Below are 22348 nucleotides of genomic sequence, written 5' to 3' on the forward strand. Positions count from 1 at the left end.
GTTTTCGCATGGCCAGCTTGATACAGAGTGATTTGGCACGTGAAAAATGTGCACGTCAGCGTGAAATCCGAGGAAAGGCCCTTAGCGCGTAAGCGCATAAGTTACGTTATGCGCACATGCGTTCCCCACAACACGGGTGCATTGTGATTCAGCACGTGAGAAAACTTCATGTCACCCGTGCTATTGGAGGAAAGGGCCTTAGCGCGTAAGTGCGTAAGTGACTTTGCACGTGTGGGCTGGCTTAAAAGATATGAGTATCACGCTATTTTCTTGTACGTGATTTTTGTGGAGAGCGAGCGGGTGTTTCTTGTACTTCTTGCCGGTTCACACGCGATTACTTCACAACGTTTCCAGTTCGTGCTCCCTGTTTCATCAGACTGCGTTCTTTTCTTCTTTTGGCGGGGGTGTTGCCAAAGTGCACACGCGCGTCTTTTTCACATTCTTTTTCAAGGCAGATGGTGAGTCGCACACATATTTTCCAAGTGTGGTAGCCCCCGTGTGTCGTGTACCCCAGCCTGCGTGTAACACGCGTATGCTTATTTTTGTGTTTCTGGGTGCCACATCGTAGTGTGGGTTCATTTTTCCACGCACGTGGTCTACCAGGGGCTGTGTGCACATGTACTTTTGTTTTTGGGGTGCCTGTGCGTTGCGTGACCCGTCTTCTTCCCCCAGGGGTCACATACATCCTTGCTAGAGCACTAGGGTATGAATTCCATCTAGTACCCTACCCCTTTCACCCCAATTGCCCAGGACAATTGTTTACTGCAACTCCCATACGCACAACAACATCAGTGCCATGGTTGGGAGGCGACCAAGCAGTAAGGGAGGCAAAGGTGGCTGACCTCCAAAAGGTTGGCATGGTGGGCGCAGTAGGGGACGTGGCCAGGATTTGCAGGGTGCCCCTAGAGCCCCGTGTGTGAAGGACCAATCGGGGAAACCTATGCCCCCACCCAATGGTTGTGGGAAACGTAGCTGACACCATCCCAGCTCAGCCCTTGTTGGACCGGCACAGGATGACTCCCAAGCTGATTTCCAGTCTAATCCACATGTGGCAGTGAAAGTTGCTGTCACCAGGCCACGTGGATCTGGGGCAGCAATGTCATCTGCTGCACCAAGTAGGCAGGTTGGGGAGGCTGCAGGGGCAGCTGCAGCTCAATCCACCCCAGCTCCTAGTCTCCCAGCCGGGACAGTGTTGGTCCAGGTCCATCACACCGACGTTGGCCCTGCCGACATCACCCTGCAGCCAATGCCTGCACCAAGACCTATGGTCATTGTGCCCTTACAGGCTTCTAGTACCCAGTCTACCTGCGCTTCTGCCCTTACTGACCAGAGCGGCGTAAGCCACTCAGGATCCGCACCACCTTACAAGAAGAAGAAGAAGGGTTCTCTTGCACTACAGGCTGTGACCCCAAACACGGCTACACACTCCGGCATGTCAAGGAAGCCTAGCTTCAATGACGAACTTGATGCACTTGTGGCCTATGTGTCGGCACATAGCCGCGAAATGGTTGGTGACTGCAGGCTGTAAGATTACGCCTGCTCAACGTAGGGCCCACTGGCAGACAATTGCAGACTACATTAATGCCCTTGGATTTGTGAGGCGCACAGCTGATGATTGCTACAAGCGGTGCAATGAACTGAAACGCAGAGCAAAGATCAAGCTGGCTTCCAATCATGCCTCTACTCTGGTGACTGGCGGTGGGTCTCCACCAGAGGACGACCAACTCACTGAGTCTGTTGCTGGAACCTTCATCACAGAGGAACAGATCCAAGGTGTGGGAGACCTACCAGATTATGAGGCATTGTCCGGTGAGTGCCCATGCAAGTGTGTGTAATCCATGTGTATGTTTCTTGGGTGAGGGTGTGTACTTCTGAGTGGTATGGGTCACCCATGTGCTTCCTCCAAACCATTCACCAGCCTTGGGTTTGGGTATGACAGTATCCCTTCTGACCACAGTAGCCAATTAGCGCCACATACTGCAGTTGCCCTTGAACTGTCATCTCGAAACAACATTGTTCTGATTTTTCAGTGTTCATTCAGCCTGATTGTTTCAATCCTCCCATTTTTGCAATGCATGTTTCTGCCCTAATGCCACATATGTGACATGCTTCTGTCATAGATTACAACCCACATGTGCCCACATTTATTACCTTGTTATGGGAATGATTTGACCATTCAGGCTGATTGAGTAAGGGCCTGCTCACATTAATTTTTGAGCCCTGTTTGAATGTTGAACATGACTGTTGTGTTCTGTCATGTTGAAGTGACCGAGCATTGATGTATCCACCTGCCTGCCATCACTGTATTATTGCACACTGGATGTGTTGCAGTGTGTGGCACATGCATATTTTGTATCTCATAATGTCCATTTCACATGGATGGGTGACAGTGCTCATTCATTGACATATGGCTGTACTTGTCAAATGTACCATGGCTATGCTACATGCCATCTGTGTGCTGGCATGTGCCATGTATGTGGATTGCCCATGCCACTCACAGGCTAATATGTGATGACAGTGCTATCCAGCATGCAGCACATGTGTTGATTTTCCATCTTGGAGTCCTCAGTGTCTGCTTTTTGCCTCCCCTTTTGTGGGATATGTGTTATTCATGTACTGGATCTCTGCCTTGTCAGGCCTATGTGTGTGCTATGGTGCTCATGCCTGTTTCCATTTGTTGTCTTTCATGTTTTTGCAGGTGATGACACACTTGATGCTGTAGAGGTGGAGGAGATGGTGCAGATCCAGGAGGAATCTCAGCCACGACCGGGCACCAGTGGAGGACGTGATGTGGTGGTGGGTGGAAGCCCAATCCTCCTGCAGACCATACTGTCCAGGGGTGTCTCTGGGTGCACCTCCCCAGACCTCTATGATTCAGGTGCTGAATCGGATGATGAGACTTATGTGCTGTCGCAGGTGAGTGTTTCTGGCAGGGATGCTGTTCTGTCCAGCCCACCTGCACCAGGGGTAGCCCCCTCTATGGGGATGTCGGTGTTGGTGGTTACGGATGCAGGGTCACACTCCACAACATCTGATCCTGTTCCTGGGCCAGCAGATCAGAGGGGGAATGCAGTCCTGCAGCCTCAGGCAGTGCCAGCACAGCAAGGTGCAGATCGCCTTGCCCCAAACAGGTGTGGTGCCCGCCGACGTGGTGGACATGCACCACCAGGCAATACTGTATGGGAAAACTCCATGTACGGTATAGCAGCACAACAGGGAGCATCGGTTGAAATGATGGTACAGGCAATGGAGAGGGTGGCCACTTCCATTCTCCCCCCTGAAAGGCAGATGGAGCTCCAACAGCAGGCAACAGAGTCCATGTGCCAATCACACAGGGAGGACATGTTGGCGTCCAACAGGGACCCACGGACAGCACTGGAGACTCTGCGCAAAGCCATATCTGTAGAGTCCCAGGGGCACAGGGAGGCCCTGAGGTTAGAACTCTATTTCCTCAGGGAGAATCTGGTTGAACTTGAGGCTTCCCGAAATTTTAGGGCAGAACAGCAGCTGGAGCAGCTCACACGTTCGCTCTCAGCTGAGCTGCAGGCAACTCGTGAGGAGATCCGGGCATCACGCGAGCCCATGCCTGCAGAAATGCAGGCAACCCGTGAGGTGCTGCATGGGGATCTCCGTACTATCATCCTCCAGAACCAGACTTTCCACACCCGCATGCTTGCTGCCATGGAGGACCATACCAGGGCTTTGCGTGGGCTGCCTCCCATAGCACCGCCACCTCCTGATGTAGCAGCAGAGGGTGAAGAGAGCGACAGCAGTTCTCCCACATTGGTGTAGCCGTGCAGGCCATGAGCCCATGGAGGTATTTTTTTTATCGCAACATCCACGCAGGTGGGTGTTGGTGTGCACCCTGTCCTTGAACCTCCTGGATGGCCTCCTACCCCGGCCCACACATGGCAATTTTTGATTATTCTTTTTTTTTTTTTTACAGTGTGTTGCCTTGTGTGGCTCCCGTGGGCATCCACTGTGTATTCCAGCTGGGCACATGCAGGCTTGTCCTGTGTTTGGGTTAGATGCTTGGGTTCCTGGCACACACACCCCTTCTGCTTCCCCTTTCCATGGGCTTGCAAAGGGTGTAACCAAGTGACAGTGATTTACACAGTGACATTGGGCTCCCATGAGTTGTGTGGGCAGTCTGTGGTCAAAACTGTGTGGACATCCCTCGTGGGGATTGTTGTTGTATTGAACACTGCATGGTGTATTGATATGCGCTTGTGCATCCATGTCTTACTCCTTATTCACAGGTACCTTCTTCATGTCTTCACAAGGCCGTCTCCTTTGCAGATGCAGTTCATGTTGTATGCAGTACACTGACACATTTCCCTGACAGCAACCCTCTGCAGTTGGAAGGGGTCGATGTGCTGGCTTATTCAGGTTGTACGACTTGCACTACTTTGATTTTGTACTGTCATATTTTGCCACTGTTTCATCCTGTGTTGCTGTATTCTGTTGCTGGTAAGTATTTGTTCGTGTGTGCTGTTTGTTATTGATTACTGGGAGCATGTTGTCTGTGGCCTGTTTCCATTTGGGACAGTGCACTTTGTGACACTTGTGTCGTGTGTTGTGCATTCATTTGTTTGCTTTCACATTGCATGACATGCCATGGTGTGTTGGGTAGCTGAGATGGGGAGGGGTTGGGTGACATGGCACTATTTTCATGTTGTATTTTGCAAGGGGGTAGTCATTCATGCAGCATAAATGTGTGCCTTTTTGTGACACAGCATTGGTTGTCTTTCAGTAGGTAGGGATGCACACAATGTAACACTTCCAGGTGACCAATCTCAGGCTGGTATGGTTGTGACAGTTGACTGTCCCTTATGTCATCATCATTGATTGTCAGCTGGTATGTGCCAGGGCTGTGTGCACTCCACAGGGGTGTGATTTTAGGTGAAGTCATTAGCCACCAGCTGCGTACGGGCTGCCTCACAAAATGCCCTTTCCCCTCCCATGCGCAGCAGCTGTGCATGTGGTTGGGGATGTGGGGGCACCACCATGTCCACCCGCAGGCCCCGGCATGTTGCAACGTTGTGCAGGACACATGCTGCCACTATGATCCTGCACACTACTGGGGGCGCATATAGCAGCTGGCCACCAGAGCGGTGAAGGGAGCGAAAGCGTGACTTGAGCACTCCGAATGTGCGCTCCACTATGCCCCGGGTTGCAATATGGGCTGTGTTGTATGTTACCTTGGGTGGTGTGGTGGTGTTCCGAATTGGCGTCCTCATGTGGGTGCTCAGAGGGTAGGCACTGTCCCCTGGGGAGGTGATGATGGGTATCATTAGTTGGGTTGTGACATTACTCAGTATCTGACATGCATACATGTGCAGAGGCATTTATACTCACCAAGCAGCCATGTATCACCATGTATCGCCATGTCGCCCAGCTTCTAGGTCCCGGTTTAGGGGTGACATTCTGAAAATGAAACTGTCATGGGCCGAGACCCCACCACCAGTCTCCAGGAAGAGATCACCAATTTAACCAAACATGCTGAACAAGAAGGCTGGATTTGTGAGTGGGAATGCCTTTTCTTAATTAAAACACATCCACGCACCCCAGCGTTCTACATCCTACCTAAAATACACAAAAATACAACAAAACTGCCTGGCAGACCTGTAGTCTCTGCCTGTGATTCCCTTCTTGAGGCTTTATCATTGTACACAGATTTCTTCCTAAAACCCTTTGTAGGACTTATGCCATCTTACATCAAGGATTCCACCAATGTTATACAAATCTTACAAGAACTTGATTTACCACAACATTGTATTCTGGCCACGATGGATGTTGAAGCTCTATATACATCTATACCGCAAACAGGAGGTTTGGAAGCTCTTGAAATCTGTCTCAATAAAAGGATTGATGTGACTTCACCACCCACTGAGTTTCTTTTGGAATGTGTGAGACTCGCTATGTCAGAGAATTTCTTTTTATTCAAGGACCAACTTTATCAGCAAATTAAAGATGTCAGCATGGGGGCAACCTTTGCTCCTGATGTCGCCAATTTATATATGGCGCAATATGAAACAGACCATGGGCCTCATTACACGGAAGGCGGTGAGCCATGGCGCTATTAGCGCCATGGCTCATGCCGGTAAAATACCGGCACCGCCTTGGCGGAAAGGGGATTTACCGCCCCATTCCAAGGTTGGTGGGGCGGTAAATCCCCCTTCCGCCATTGCCCTTCCCCATTCCCATTTCTGCCCCATAGGGCTCTATGGGAATGGGGAAGGCGCTAATTACGGCACCGCAATTTTGCGGTGCCGTAATTAGCTCCGAGGTCCCTTAGCGGGTTGGTTTTTAACGCCTGCAAAAAGCAGGCGTTAAAGCACCAACCCGCTAAGGGACCTCGTAGTAAGGCGGTAATGGTTAACGGTCACCGTTACCATTAACGGTGGCCGTTAACCATTACCGCCTTCCGTGTAATGAGGCCCCATATATATAACGACAACAACCCCTACAAGTCAGACACACTTTTGTGGCGTCGATATATCGATGATGTTGTATTGATATGGACCGGTACAGAAGAAAACTTGGGCCTTTTTCACTTTTGGCTGAACCCCTGCAAGGACCATATTCAGTTTACTATCAATTGGAGCTACCAGGCAGTGGATTTTCTGGATTTGCACATATATAGATCAGGCAACAACCTGAAACTGAACTTTACAGGAAACCCACTGACCGGAATAGCTCACTGCATTTTTCCAGCTATCACCCTCAGGGTTTAAAATATAATCTACCCTATGGCCAGTTCCTTAGAATCAGACGGAATTGTTCAGAAAAAGAAAAATATTAGCAACATGCCAACGACCTACAAATTCGCTTAAGACAGAGGGGATATCCAAAGAAATCCATAAGACAAGCCAGAAAAGGGGCGTTGAACACAGACAGAACAATATGCCTGACACCCAAAGAGAAAAAAGAAATGAACAGACTTGTCTGCGTCACCACATACAGCCCTGTAAGTAATCTCGCCAAACAAACTATCAACAAACACTGGCATTTGATAAAGAACAAAAGTACTCGAGAGAAAACCCATTTTCTCCTTTAAAAAGAACAGAAACTTGAGGGACTCTCTAGTCCACACTTACATCGAAGAACATAAACCACCCAATACACTGTGGGATCTCCCCAGTGTGGCTGGACATTATCAATGTGGAAACTGTGTGGCATGTCGCTACACCACCCGCACCAAAACTTTTGTCTATAAGGACTACCATCACACTCTGCAGACCCATACCAACTGCAACAGTAAATTTGTGATCTCTGGGATACAATGTCCCTGCCATCTGTTATACATAGGCAAGACCGCAAGACCAGTGAAACAGCGAATCTCTGAACATAGGTCCTGTATCAAGAACAGAACACCGGCCAAGCCCATGGTGGAACCTTTTAGCCGACTAGGACACAACAATGAAGACCTCTCATGGACCATCATTCAACAACTCACTCCACAAAAGAGAGGAGGCGACAGGGATAAAGCACTTACTAGGGTGATCCCAATAAGGCTATGGAAGTTGGAAGGCCAAGGGGCTGATCGGCAGTTGTGAAGAACGAGAGAGAGCCAGGTGAGGATTCCACACTTTCAGAAGCTGTAAGCGCTCCATGATTGAAACCGAGTGAGCGGAAGAGAGAAACATTCAAGTTTCTGGGAACTGGCCTGCGATCCTCCCGGATGAACGGCAGAGTTGGGGAGGAGCAGAGGAGCAGAGGAGTTGATGAAAGAAGACCAATTAACATGACAGGTGAGTTGTAAAAGGCACCAAAAGCCTGGTTTGTGTTAAAAACAAAAGGAACTGTAACCCAAAGGTTGAAGGCTGCACGTGTGTTGGTAAAACACATAATTGAAAGGACAATTACTGAATTGTAAAGGGGAAGGATGCAAGGTAGCAGAGTGAAATGATCAAAGTTAAATTGAATTTTACAACCTGATCCAAAGGCAAGAAGTAACTGTGATCCCGAAAGAAAGTTGAATATATGAAAAACAAAGAATGTGAACTCTGAATATTCCATGATGGCCAAGAATATGAACTTTGTAAGAGGCCAAGAGGGCAAACTAATGCTAATAGGAAACGGCACATACCAAGAAGCATTGGTGTTGCAAGATGAGAAAGATTGTGGATTGTAGAATTGTGTCAAGGAAGGACAAAGTTGTCATGCAGAGGTCTATACAAAATCCTTGCAGTTTCAAAAGTCTTCGACAGTAAAAAGACACTTAAAAGAAAACGAGAGGAAGGGAACACCCACGTAAAGAAAAACAGGCTCGAGCCCAGCAGAGGAAAGGCTGTACAGAACTCTGTGAGAAAGTGAAAAAGTGAATAGACAGGCTCGTGCCCGGCAGAGGGAAGCCAGTGCAGAATTGTGATAAAGTGATAACGTGAATGTGAATAGAGAGGCATGCCTGAGCCAAGCGGAGGAAAGCCTGTGGTGAACTTTGGGAAAGTAAAAGCTCAAATGTAGAACTTTGTATTTTTGACAAGGCGGAGAAGCCTAAGGAAGTGATTGAACTACCAGAAGCTTGAAGCCCAAGCCTGAACTGTTGAATTGTACCAGTAAGCCAAAGTGTGCAAGACTGACAGAACTGTGCCATCCACCTATACTTTTTAAGAAACTCTCAAGACTCTGTGGTGCTAAACGTAGGGAAGGGAGTTGGTATTGAAGCCCTTCTGACATTTCTTTTGAGATACTATTTTCCCTTTGTATTTCCCTAACACATTTGAGATGGAGGGCACAGTTAGGTTTTTTAGCTTAGGACTTTTTATTTTGACTAGACTGACTTGGACTTGTTTTGATATCTGTTTAATTGTCGAGATTTCTTCCATTCTAGAGTTAGGGCCAGTTAGGAATTCTACCAACCCTAATAAAATACCAAATAAAGGTTTTCAAAACTTGTATCCATTGTGTCTGTCTCTACTACTTGATACCACTCGTTCCTTACACTTGAAATAGCATTAGACTTCAACATATTGATCATATGTTGTTTAATTGAGGATGTGATAAGAGCAATATTTAAGTTAAAATCGAAAACTTTGATATTTCTTCACATATCTGAGCTATGGAACATAGGATCACAATCACTTTGACAAAGTAAGATTATGGACTGTGTAAGAGATGTTTTGGTATTATGTAAGTTGTTTTAAAAGAAAAATAGTTAGGGCTGCCAGAAACTGCCCACAAACATACGTTGCTGTGATAAGCTACATTTGGAGCAGACGTAAGTAGGGCTAGCAGTCTCTTAATTAAAGAATCTGTAGAATCCCACCTTTGATATTAAAGCCCAGGCCACATTTCTGAACCATATAGAACAACTGAACAAACTTTGGCCCACAATGGGGGAGAAGGCGTGGCATGGCGAATGACAGGCCAAGATGGCCATAATCCTCTAAAGCTTAATGAATAATACCCAAAACGGTAGCTCACTTACCTGCAAGAATCATGTAGCAGACCCCTAAAAGCAGAAGCCGAGACAGCTGATATTCCCTGGAGCAGACAGCTGAGGTCCTTCTGAACGAACTTGAGGGGAGATCGTGGCATGAAGCAGGTTGCCAAACAGACAGAAGCTATGCTGGAGAGAATGGCACAGAGCAGCCACAAAGGAGCACTGCAATAGCAGAGTGGAGAGGAAGCAATCCCCTGGACGAGGAAAGGCACCTGGCGTAGGATCCCAGATGGAAAAATAGCACCAGCAGATAAAATAATAAAGAAAGATAACATTCTAAAAAATACATGACAATAGAAAGAGCACTGTGCCTGTAATGTAGCCACCATCATCGAACGATATCAATGCAGCACTGTAGGCATATATATTAATGACCCTTCACACAACTGGGGCCAAAAATGGAAGCACTCAAAACTATCTACTCCCCTGTATATCCTGACCAATAGGTTGACTTTAATTATATCAAGAAAAATACACAAGCTGCCAATTTAAGAAGCAACAGCACATTTACAAGCAGGCCTAACCTCACAGCAAGTGCAAGCATAAGCTCATGAGCCACACCTGCCTGGAATAATGGCAGAAATAGGAACAAATCAGAAACACCTAACATCAACATACACATGACATATGACACAGTAATGGTAGACATGCCTAATATCCTATCAAAGCTGCTCCAACAAATGGCAACCATCCGTCTCACAGTAGTAGTTTTTCTCAATACCCACACTTCAGCTACGCATACAGAGCTAATATTTCTTTCATTCAAACTCAAGTCACAATTGGGTAGACTAAGAGATGTGGAGGGACAGATGGAAGAGCTTGAAAACAGAGTGGAATGCTTAGAATGCAGGCAACTGCTGATAGAAGAATTGGAAGAGGCAAGCACAGATCTAAAACACAGCAGCAGACGGGATAACATTCACCTACTGGACATCCCATGGAAGCTGGAGGGAGAAGATTCAGTATCCTTCTTTCGAGCAATGGCTACCTAAATTTCTAAATACACATTTTTACCCACCCCTATAGGTCAAGTTGGTAGACAGAATCAAATTAGGAGATCCAAAGCCACACAAAACACCATCCCATTTACTTCATGTCTATTGAGATATAAACAAACTACATTAGTACTACAGCTAGCCAAGAAATTAAACCCTTTCTTGTATGAAGGGCAGAAAATATATATCACAGCAGATTATTCAAGGTACACGCTGGAAAAGAGGAAAATCTTTCTAAATCTACGCCCAGATCTCAAGAGGTGGGACCTCAAATATGGCCTACTAGAACCAGCAAAGATGATCTTCCCAAAAGATGGAAAACTAGAGAATATACAGATCCTGAGCAATTGAAAGCATTCCTTCACTCATTAGACGAAGAATTGATGGAATTGTCAACAATCAGCAGGGAGTCACGGCCGCGAAGCCAATAGATGGTAAATGGGAACGCTTTCACTACAAGCACACCCACAAAGTCAAAGACACTTCCTCACTGCAAATCAATGCAAATCCTCAGCCGCTTGGGGGAAGGCGATTGTATGAGAGACAGAGTCGCAATCACCGATAAAAAAGAAACCTATGTAAGTCAGTGGTTAAAAAACAGTCCTCCTGAAAATAGGTCTTATTGGTGCCTAAAACAAGAAACAAATAAATAAACCTTATTCATGCACCCCTTATTGTGTGAACGCATGCAAGGAGCCTTAATATAACACACCCTGTTATGAGTCACTCAAAGAGCCATGGTGTCATGGAACCACAACCAAAGAAAGTGCAAAAGGAAAATGCTTTCAAGGTTCCAGACGTTAATCCCCTCGAAACAGATAAGGATATGGATGATATGGATGATCCTTCCTTTTTCATTGTTGTTGATCTTCTTTATATGTATTAGTTATGAATGGGCAAAACAAATAAGCATGTTAAACATTATCATGATGTATGCACACGCAAACATTGAGAGTTGTCTGAGGCAGACACACACCATACTCAAAACATCAATCTTCCTCCCTAACAAACATGTCAACCATTAAAGTTCTGCAAGTGATTTCACTCAGGCACACGCCCAAGTCTCGCCCAGCATGTAGTGCACAAATAAAACCCTTATTTATTTTTATCTATAAGTTCAATATTCTGAATGATATTTGACTCATATCACACCCTTCTCAAAATACCCCCCAGGTTACACTGAACCAGGAATCAGGCTAGTTGTAAAGGTAATTATTTGTTTATTTATTTAGAATTTAAAATCACAATATATTTTTAATAGGTAAAAACAATCACCAATGGGGTGACAGGAACAATGAACAATGGGCCTCATTACGACCCTGGCGGTACGGGTTTAAAGGCACCGTAAAAGGTGCCAGCGTAGTTTACCGCGTACCCGCTTCATTACGAGGTCCCCTCGCGGGACCTAGGAAGTAACGCCTGGTCAAACCAGGCGTGCTTACCGGATCCCGCAAGTGGAAGAGGGAGCAAACAACGGGCCAACTCGTAATGGCCCGTTGTTTGCTCCCTCTCCCATTCCCATTCAGCCCTATGGGGGCTGAAGTGGGAATGGGGAAGGTCCGGGTCCGGGTCCTTGGAGGGAGGAATTACCTTCCAAACTCGGAATGGCCCGGTAATTCCTCAGTCTGTGGACCCGGACGCGATTTCGGAGGCAGCCATGCCGAGGTCGTAATGAGGGCCAATATCTTTTATGAACTAGGAATGAAGTAATGAACACAAAAAGGATGCAGCAAAGAAAAGAATACTTCTGAGTTGGTTTGGAACAGATAGCACTATTATAAGGGGTTGCAACACCCCTCAATCCACCAATAGGCAATTTAACTAGATGTGAGGAGAGAGCAGGTATTCAGGAATACTGCAGACCAAACAGAATATCACTCCCACCTTCCCCCCTTAAACACAAGAGAACAACAGATTTTACTTTTTAACTCTCAGGATGGCTTTGAAATTGGCTGAGCAAAAACACAAAATATGTTCAAAATGCTTAAATTATTATAAATTCCTACGGGAGCCGCTTTGAACAGATGCAAGCAAACACAAGCATTGATTTAATCAAAAGGAAACAGTTGGGATCTCAAAGGCCAAGTGGGAAATAATTTAAAGGTAATTCACACGTGTAAAAACTTTTCCAAATGTCAATTTGCAGCAAACTTTTACTTATGGTTTTTTTTTTATATATTGGGTCAATCGCACTGTTTCGCAATGCGATTTTTAGTTGTAGAGGTAGCAAAGGATTTTAGGTACAAGTGGGAATTTCGCTTCTTTCTTAAAAACTGAGGGAGTTATAGAGGTTTTAGTGAGAGGTGTTTTTCAAAAATAAAGATGCGAATTTGAACAAAGACATGGAAATATGGCTTATGCTTTCATTCAAGGCTAGAGCGATCAGGCTAGGCAACGAATTTGGGAAGAAGTAAGCTCTGAGACTGATTCATGACTTCAGTAACAGATCCCCATCACCTTCACCGGCGGCACCAGTACAAACATTCAAAGTGGGATTTATGGATCAGAGCTACACAAATAAAGATGACTATAAAAATTGCGCTTTAGCAACTAGACAGAATAAGATAGCACTAAAGATTTTGACACTGGTACTGGCTAGAAAAGTAGGGATAGTTCAGAGATCAGAATGGAACAAGATAATGCAAGGTATACAATAGTTCTCTAGCATCCTATTAATACTCACAATCCACTGGGATTTAAGGTTTTTGACAGTCACGGTTCTGGCCAATGGATTGGATTTATCAAGGAAAGACAGCACATCAGGCGTGGGACTGGATCAGCTAGGCCGGTTACCAGAGCTGCACAGGATCTGCCCTTCTTGTTTCTGGGTATTTCAAATCAATGAGATAGCGAGTTCATCAGGCAAGCATTATGGCAGCAAGCCAGATAGTTTCAGGATGCTAGTTTCAGGATGCTTTCTCACACCACAGCGCTTCACTGGGTTGTAAGGATTATTTTGAGGATTGAGGCCTAACTGAAAATGATTCAGCTACTGCTTGGCCTGGTCCTTGGTATCTGGATCTGGAAGGATGTTGAATACTGGATGTTCAATTCTGGATCAGAGTGCTTCGCTGGAATCAGAAGAGTGAGTCCCTATGTGTTGTCAGCTGCCTCTATCCTTTTAAATGACATCACAAAAATGGGTGTATGGGCCGGCTTAACTACACTCGCCCCTGTGGACTGGGATTGGATCAGAGCCTCGTCTCCGCCTTGCATCTGAGTGATTGGCTCAAACACAGGTGAAAACTTCCCCTAGCCACTAGTATCAAAATCGAATTTTGCCTAAATACATATTTATACATTTATAACCTCTACAAAAATCACACACAAGGATTCCATATTGTATGTAGTATCTGTTCATCAGAATCCTGCAGCTGTGAGATCTTGTTTCGCCTTTCTGCAGCATTTTGTCCATTTCTCCATGACAACATTTTTCAAACGTTCTCCAAATGTCCAAAAATATGTGTGTTTATCATAGGGATGTGTGTGTAAAGTTTAACAATTCTAGCATAAATACAGTTCCCATGAAATCACATATATCACCATTCCTGTTCAGAATATGCTACACAGTTCCATCACAGTTTGAAATGTAGTGCCAAAAAATTAGACTAACAAATCTGCCCTTTTGATATTTTTCACAATTTCTGATAGCAAGTGTTGAGTCTCTTAATATTGTTCATTACATGTTCTTAGCAGCAAATGGTCCACCTTTTGTCTCTCCCTGGAGTTCAAGGAGTAGCCCCCACTTTTGGGAACCTTCTGCAAGCCAAGTGTATGACCTCTTCACATGTCCATTTCCTGGCCTGGAGAATCTGCCACTGTTCAATCTCTGGCTGCAGACAAATGTCTGTCCCACCCCACAATTATCATAGGTCAGTGAGTATCTGCTGAGAGGAAGGCCCTCCCCTTGGGTTGAAACCTGTTTTTCCACTTCTTGCAGACCCAGCCACGATAATGTATTCTTAATTTCTTGACTTAAAATCCAGCAGAAAACAAGCTTGTTGCATCAAATGACAAAGATAAATTACTTTCTTAGATTTAAACCTGTGGGATCAAAAACAACTGAAATCTGTGTTTCTTTCAGCAACAATCCTTTTATATTTGCTAATCCGGCAGACTTTTAGTTTAAAGCTTAATCCGGAGAGCCCATTTGACAGGAACTGTCATTTACAGGTAGCCCAGTGTGCTGCACTCAGATTTTTGACAGGAACTGTCATTCACAGGCAATCCAGTTTTGCTGAGGAGGTTTTGCTCTTAACATTTCAGGACTTTGTACATCGACAGTGCTTCCTTAGGTTAAACGGATTTTAGCGGCAAGCAAGATTTTGAGTGTTGAGAACTGTTGTGTACAGGCATTTTGGAGTTTTAGCAGCAAAGTAAATGTCATTTACAGGCGAATTTTGCAGTTTCACTTGCAAAGCGCTACTTTTCTCCCTCTGCACTCCATGTCTGCTTGTCATGGAGCCCACTGGCACTTTTTCTGCAGCGTGTGCTCTATTCCATCACACAAGCACCATGGGTGGCAGGTTGTGCAGCCATCTTTTTGTGTGTTAAAAAATACGCTTTTGGAGGTTTTGGCACACACAAAAGTTTTGCCGCCATTTTTTTTTAACTTTAGCTTTTATTAGCATTTTGTAATAAAACAGACAAGGATAATAAATCCTACACTGATGGTCGTAAGTATTTAGGATTTTATACATACTGGACACTGCACCCTTCTGGAGGTCGCCGAGTCAAGGAGCTTCTCGAAAGGGGTCAGTTGTCTCCTCAGGTTTGGCCCCCATGACTGATCGCAGAGGATGCCCTTAAGGCGGAGGTATTCGAAAATGGAAAGCGATCCACCCCCAGAGCTTCCCTCAGGTCTTCATAGGATAGGAATTCTCCCTCCCTGAACATCTGGCCTGCCCATTCCAGTCCCATATCCGACCATTGCTGGGAATGCCGGAACCCCCTGCCACCCAGTTTAAGGGGGTGGCCCCATAGGGAGGTCATCGGGGACGGCCATGAGGTTAGGTGTGTTGTCCAGGGGCCCTCCTCCCAGATGTCCCAGAGAACTCCCAGGGTCGGGTGGGTCCTCACATGCTTCGGGATTGTCTTGCGCGGGGCCCACAAGAGATCACAGACCTTCAAAGGGTGGACATCCATTAATATGTCCAGTACGTTCCCAGGCCCTCTTTCATATGTTCTAGGAGGACGCGCAATTGGGCGGCATAGAAATATAGATGAAAGTCTGGCAGCCCAAATCCCCCCTCCTCCCTTGGTAGAGTCAGGGTGGTCCTCCTGGTTCTCGGGGTCTTCCCCTGCCACACAAGGTCCCGGACCCCCTTTTGTAGGTCCTTGAAAGTCTGAGCGGGGACACTGGTTGGGAGTGCTGTGAAGAGGTACAGAAGCCGTGGTAATATGTTCATCTATATTGCAGTCATCCGGCCGTACCACGAGAGAATCATCTTGCCCCACCTCCTCAAGTCAGATGTGATCTCTGCCATTATGGGGTCATAGTTGGTGGGTCCTAGCTTTGATAAGTCCCTAGTTAGAAGGGCGCCCAGGTATCTTATGGCGCCTGTCCCCACAGCAATCCCGTGAAACCTGCTCAGAGGGTCTAACACTGGGTCCACTGGTCTCATTGGGAGCAGGACAGATTTAGCCGTGTTAATTTTCAGTCCCGGGAAGCGCCCGAAAGTGTCCACCAGGGCCAGGAGGGGGGGATCAAGGAGCCAGGGTCCACCAAATAAGCCAAAATGTCATCCGCAAACAGGGAAAGCTTAAATTCCATAGCCCTGCCTTGTCCCCCGGGAGAGGGGAAATGATTCGGACAGCGACCCGTTCACCTGAACCCTAGCCATAAGGGCTCTGTAGAGGGCGACCACCCAAATCATAATGTGTGTCCCGAAGCCCATTCTCTGGAGAAGGAGTTTCATGTATCTCCACTCGACCCTGTCGAAGGCCTTCTCCGAGTCTAGCGAGAGGACACACGCGTTAAGCTCTGATGTTTGGGCAAAGTGGAACTGGTGTAATGTTTTACGAATGTTATCCGACCCTTGTCTGCCCCTGATGAAGCCCACCTGATCCCCATGGACTAGCTTCAGCATAATCCCCTCCATCTGCCTCCCCACCACCTTGGCCAAGATCCCGGGGGACAAGACAGGGACAGCCCTGTCGTGTCCCACGGGAGAGGGGAAATGATTCGGACAGTGACCCGTTCACCTGAACCCTAGCCGTGGGGGCTCTGTAGAGGGCGGCCACCCAACTCATAATGTGTGTCCCGAATCCCATTCTCTGGAGAAGGAGTTCCATGTATCTCCACTCGACCCTGTCTAAGGCCTTCTCCGAGTCTAGCGAGAGGACACACGTGTTAAGCTCTGATGTTTGGGCAAAGTGGAGCAGGTCTAATGTTTTACAAATGTTATCTGACCCTTGTCTGCCCCTGATGAAGCCCACCTGATCCCCATGGAATAGCTTCGGCATAATCCCCTCCATCCGCCTCCCCACCACCTTGGCCAAGATCTTGACATCAATGTTTAACAATGATATGGGCCAATAGGAGGCACACTCTGCTGGATCCTTTCCTTCCTTGGGTAAAACTGCTATTATGGCCCCCATCATGGAGTCGGGGAGGGAGTCCCCCTCCAGCACGGCGCTGAAAACTCTCACTAGTTAAGGGATCAGGGAGGAACGAAATCTCTTGTAGAAATAAACTGAAAAGACGTCTTCCCCGGGGGAGGTTCCCACCTTCATTCCACTGATCACCTTATCCAACTCCTCCTCCGTGACCGGGTCCTCCAACCCCTCTGACATCTCTCTCGACAGGGATGGGATTTGTATGGAGTTCAGGAAGTCCTCTATCTGGGAATTGCCCCCGTTATATTCAGATGAGTATAGTGACTCGTAGTATTGGCGAAAGGCCTCTCCTATGTGGGGAGAGTCGAGCCAAGGGACCCCCGGCCGTCCCTTACCTCCTTCACCCTTCTGCTTCTCTGGACTTCTCTCAACTTCCAGGCCAAGATACTGTCCGGTTTGTCCCCCTTGTCATAATATTTTTGTTTTACCATTTGGAAGCTCCTCTCTGTTTTGTGTAGGAGTAGGTCTTTTAGCTGGAGCCTGTAGTCCTCCAGCGCAGCCACCCGGTCGTTCCCTAAGGCCTGTCCCAGTGAGCCCCCCGGTTGGAGACGGGCTATTTTCTCCCGCAGGGTTTTTTCCTGGGCCTCCCTCTCCCTTTTCTTCTGGGCTCCCATTTTTATAAGTACTCCTCTTAGGGTTGCCTTGAAGGCGTCCCAAATCGTGTGTGTGCCCACCTCCCCGTTATCATTGAGTTCGAAGAATTCCATTATAGCGTCCATGACAGCTTCGGCGTGGGCTTCGTCTCTCAGTAGGGCGTCATTACATTTCCAGCGACCCTTGTGTTCCCTACACCAGCCTACCGCTAAGGCGACTCGGACCAAGTCATGGTCTGACCAAGGGACCAGGTCTATCCTGTAGCCTGCGACATATAGGCGAAGGATCTCATCCACCAGAATATAATCTATCCTAGAGAACGCGTTGTGGATGGTGGAGTAATAAGAAAAGGAGGGAGCACCTGTTCAGGGGGTCGGGATCGTGTCTGCCAGGCCCAAGCACTCATTCGCCCTCCGAAAGCTTTGAGCCAAGGCTTCGTCTGCGGGTCTAGGGTTTTGGGGGCCTATCCGCTTTTTGTCTCTGGATGGGTCCAGGACCATATTGAAATCTCCTCCCACCACCATGGGACCCTGCACAAACAGTTTGAGCCTGTCCCTTACTCCTTCCCAGAATAGGGCTTGACTTTCGTTCGGGCCATACACTACTGCTAAGGTTAGGGGAGAGCCCTGTAAAGAACCACGCACCAACGGCCCTCGGGGTCCTTCAGGACTGACTCTTTCTCGAAACCTACTCCCCTAGCTACCAAGATGGCCACCCCTCTTTTATTTGCCTATGGGATGCGTGAAAAACCTCCTTGATTCCACCCCCTCGTATTTTGGGCTCTTTCCCCTGCGCCCAGTGTGTTTCTTGCACGAAGAGTAAGTCTAGTTTCGCCCTCCTAAATTCCCTACAGATCAGGGACCTTTTCGTAGGGGTGTTCAGACCCCGTACATTCAGAGTACCCACTCCCAGGGCCAGTCGGTCATCAGCCATAGTCTATGTTTCCCTCTCTAGTGGTGAGCAACGTCGCATTGTTACACTCTCCCTGCCTCCTCTGTTTCCTTGTTTGGACACTTTTAGAACGTTTCCCCAACTATCCTCCCAACTTCCTCCCAAACAAACAAACCCCAACTAATTTGTGAACCCCCACCCCCTTCCCCGGCGTCCAGCCAGTTATTTCCGCCATTTCTGGCATTTTGGCCGGACCACCAGCCTGTCCCTTTCGGCCAGGCGTTGTTTGCAAAGATCGATTTTGTGAGCCCCCCCTCCTCCCAGCTTCGTCCCCTCGGTCCACCCCACACTGATCGATTTTCAGAGGGACTCTAAGTTTGACTTAACCCCCGATTCTTCAGGTCCCGATCTATGAGTGGTCAGGACTTCCCCGTGTCTCTGTGGTCATCCACTCTCCTAGGCCGGATTTCCAGCCTACCTTCCCCTGCCAGGACCTCAGTATATCGTTTCGCCTCCCCCCATAGTTGTGCCCCTTCAATTGCCCCCATATTATACTTGCTGTTCATGGGGAAACTGTCCTCGGTGCGTCCTTCATGTCTTCCTTTTCCGCTCCACTGCAGACCCTGGTCATCAACCCTCCGAGTCGATATGCTCCTCCTCCATTGCAGATGGCGGGGTGTTCAATTTTCTGATTTTCCTCGAACTGGTTTTCCTCCTCCTGGCACCCGACTGATCGTGGGTGCCCCTACCGAGTGCTTCTGGGCCTACTGGGCCCCTCCGGGCGGTAGGCTCCACCACATAGTCCTGGATGGCTCCTTTTATGTCCTCCTTTGTAACCAACATTGTTCGTTGGCCCAGGTATTCGAAGGCCAGGGAGAAGGAATATCCCCATCTGTAGCGCACTCCCTTCTCCTTCAGTAGTTGTGTTAGCGGGCGGCACATTCTGCGTTTGGCTAAGGTATAGGCGGAGAGGTCCTGGAAAATGGTGATCTGGGCGTTATTGTAAGTAATCACCCCGCCTTCCTCTCTTCTTCCAGGACTTTAGTTTTTATGGTATAATAGTGGAACCGAACCAGTACTGATCTGGGGCTCCCTGCCCTTCCCCCTGCCCTGATCACCCGGTCGAACGTGGGTTCAGTAGTCATTTCCTCTGCAAAGAGTAGAGTAATAATGTCCTTCACGACTCGGGTCAAATCTCTCTCCGTCTCGCCCTCCGATTCCGGGACCCCAAAAAATCTAAGGTTGTTCCTCCTTTCCCTATTTTCATAGTCATCCATCTGCCTGGCTCTTTCCTCCTCCCTCTTCTCCAAGGCCGAGTTGGACCTCCTGGGAAGCCGAGGAAGACTGGTTAGTTTCCACTTGTAGGAGTCTGTCCTCGACTTTGTACACCCTTTGGTCCATCTTTTCGAACTTCTGGGTGATGTCAGATCGCATTTCCCTGATCTCCTGGAGGATGGAGGCGAAGCCCCTCTCCATCATCAACGCGGACTGTGTCGAGGCCTCTGGGTGAGCCATGTCCCCGGTGCGAGTAGGGCCACTCGTGTTGCTCTCCGTCTCCCTGTAGCGGAAAGCCTGCAGAGTCTCTTGCCAGCTCATACAGTCGTACTGTGCAACCACTGCAGGGTCTGCCTTGGGCTTGGGGGCCCATAAAGGGGCACCACCCTGCCCTGTAGAAACCTGGATGAAGCGTCTCGAGGGAGCTTATGAATGGTATGCGCTCCTCCGTGGGCGGGGGGCAGCCTTCAGGCGGGCACCCGACCCACCAATTCTGGATGGGGGCCTCTCACCTGGGTCTCGCCTCGGTGCTGGTGATGTTTCTCCAGGCGAGTGAGTCGCTGTTGCCGTTCCACTACCTCTGACCAAAGCCTTTCGTCGCCAGGCGGGCACATGCCCTGGGGCCGGGCCCAGGGGCCTCCACCTGCTGGAATTGGATGTGGATGTGCGCTGTCCCTTCGCTTGTCTTCGGGACGGGAGCGGCCACTGAGGCTCTGGAGCCCTCACGGAAGAGGGGGGGCACGCTTCCCCTCCAACTACCGGATTGCCATGGTCTGTTGGTGTTGTGGGGGCTTTCCGCGGGGCGATGCGGTCGTTGACGGCCCCGCACCGAGGGGGACCGCAGCCGCAGGGCCGAGGCGGCACCGCTCGACCCATCCGTGGTGTGGTGCATTGCGGGGGGCCCTCGTTCTCGATGTCGTCTGTCCTCTTGTGCCGCCTCCGGAGGGCGTCAGGCCCTGATGCCTCGGCTGCCCGGTTTCCGGGGGTGGGTGGCTGAGAGGGGGCCGGGCCCGTCGCCTGGACTTCCTCACCTCGGCGGGCCGCTCCTCCTTTACAAGTGCCGAGGCCGACGCGCACCCCGCTGTTCCTCCGTCACCACTCCTAAACCGGCTTCCCGGGGTCCTGGAGCTTCGCTCTTTCACGCGGATGCGTCACGGGGAGGTCACTGGCGCGGTCCTGTCGGGTGAATCTGCCTTGGGGGTCCCGGGGGCCCAGCCCAGCCTCGGCGGGAACCCAGCGATCAGGCAGCCATAATCTGTGCGCCCCCTGGTGGCTTCCTTGCCGCCATTTTTGCTGTTTCTTGCACCATAGATAGCAAAGTGATGCTGCATAATATATCAGCATAGGTCAATACATCCCACAGGTCTCTGCTTGCACGCCAATGGCCTCAACAACTACATTAAAGGAAAGAAAATACTACAATATCTACAGATGTGTAATATCTAGACTGGTTGTCTGCACTAGTTGCACACTGTGTAGATAGTGAAATGTAATTAGGTCATCTAGAATCTTATGTGCAGCAAGGTTCTGAATGCTACAGTTGGGATCTTCAGGATGGGAGAGCTTACCGACTGGATGTACATTACTTAGCTCCTGTCTCAATCATCTAAGCTTACCCTGTAACTACTATTAAAGCTGACTACTTTTATACAAATCAGCCTCCAAAATATTAACTGTTTCACCAGTAATGTGGATACTACAACCATTAACGGTCTCTCCTTGCATCCCAAATGGCCTCAACAACTACATTAAGGTAAAGAAAATGCTACAATATCTCCAATCCAAAAGGACAGATGTGGCGTTCATACAGGAGATTGATATGATATATGATATGATATGGTATTTGTAACGCGCCTATACACAGGTGTTTCAGGGCGCGACGAGGCAGGGAGGGGAGGAACAAGGGGAGACAAAACAAACAATCCAACTAGGCCAGGTGTCATTCAGATCGCGCAAGTGCAGGGGTGGTGGAGGGGAGAAAAAGTGCAAGGGGAAGGGGAGGGGGGGAAGTGCAGTAAAGGTAAGTGGCGTAAAGTAATAAATAAAAAAGGGCCAGCTAGTGGCAAGTGCAAGGTAAGTGCAGAACAAGTGCTGGGGAAGGAGGGGGGGGGGGCTGTAGGGATACAGAGACAGTCCCGTAGTACAGAGGGGTTCCAGGGGATCAGTGACTGGGACCAGGACCGAAGGCAGTTTAGAGTGGTCCAGTTGCAGGATCAGTGCAGTTTAGTGAAGAATTAATTAGCTGTTCAGCAGGAGAGAGGGAGAGAGAAAGCAGAAGCAAAGAGGAAGGTTTTGAGGTGCTTCCGGAACCGGAGGTGGTTCTCCTCAAGTTTCAGGGAGGCAGGAAGGCTGTTCCAGAGGGAGGCCCCTGCCGCGGAGAGAGATCTACCCCCAGCTCGTTGCTTCGAGAAGCGGCTGACCATGAGGGAGTTGGAGGCGGATGAGCGAAGGGCTCGGGGAGGAAGATATTTGGGAAGAGAGAGTTGAAGGTATTTAGGACCCAGGCCCCAGAAGGCCTTGTGGACAA

The sequence above is a fragment of the Ambystoma mexicanum genome, chromosome 2q (genome assembly GCF_040938575.1).
Source record: "Ambystoma mexicanum isolate Mex_15411 chromosome 2q, UKY_AmexF1_1, whole genome shotgun sequence".
NCBI classification, from domain to species: domain Eukaryota; kingdom Metazoa; phylum Chordata; class Amphibia; order Caudata; family Ambystomatidae; genus Ambystoma; species Ambystoma mexicanum.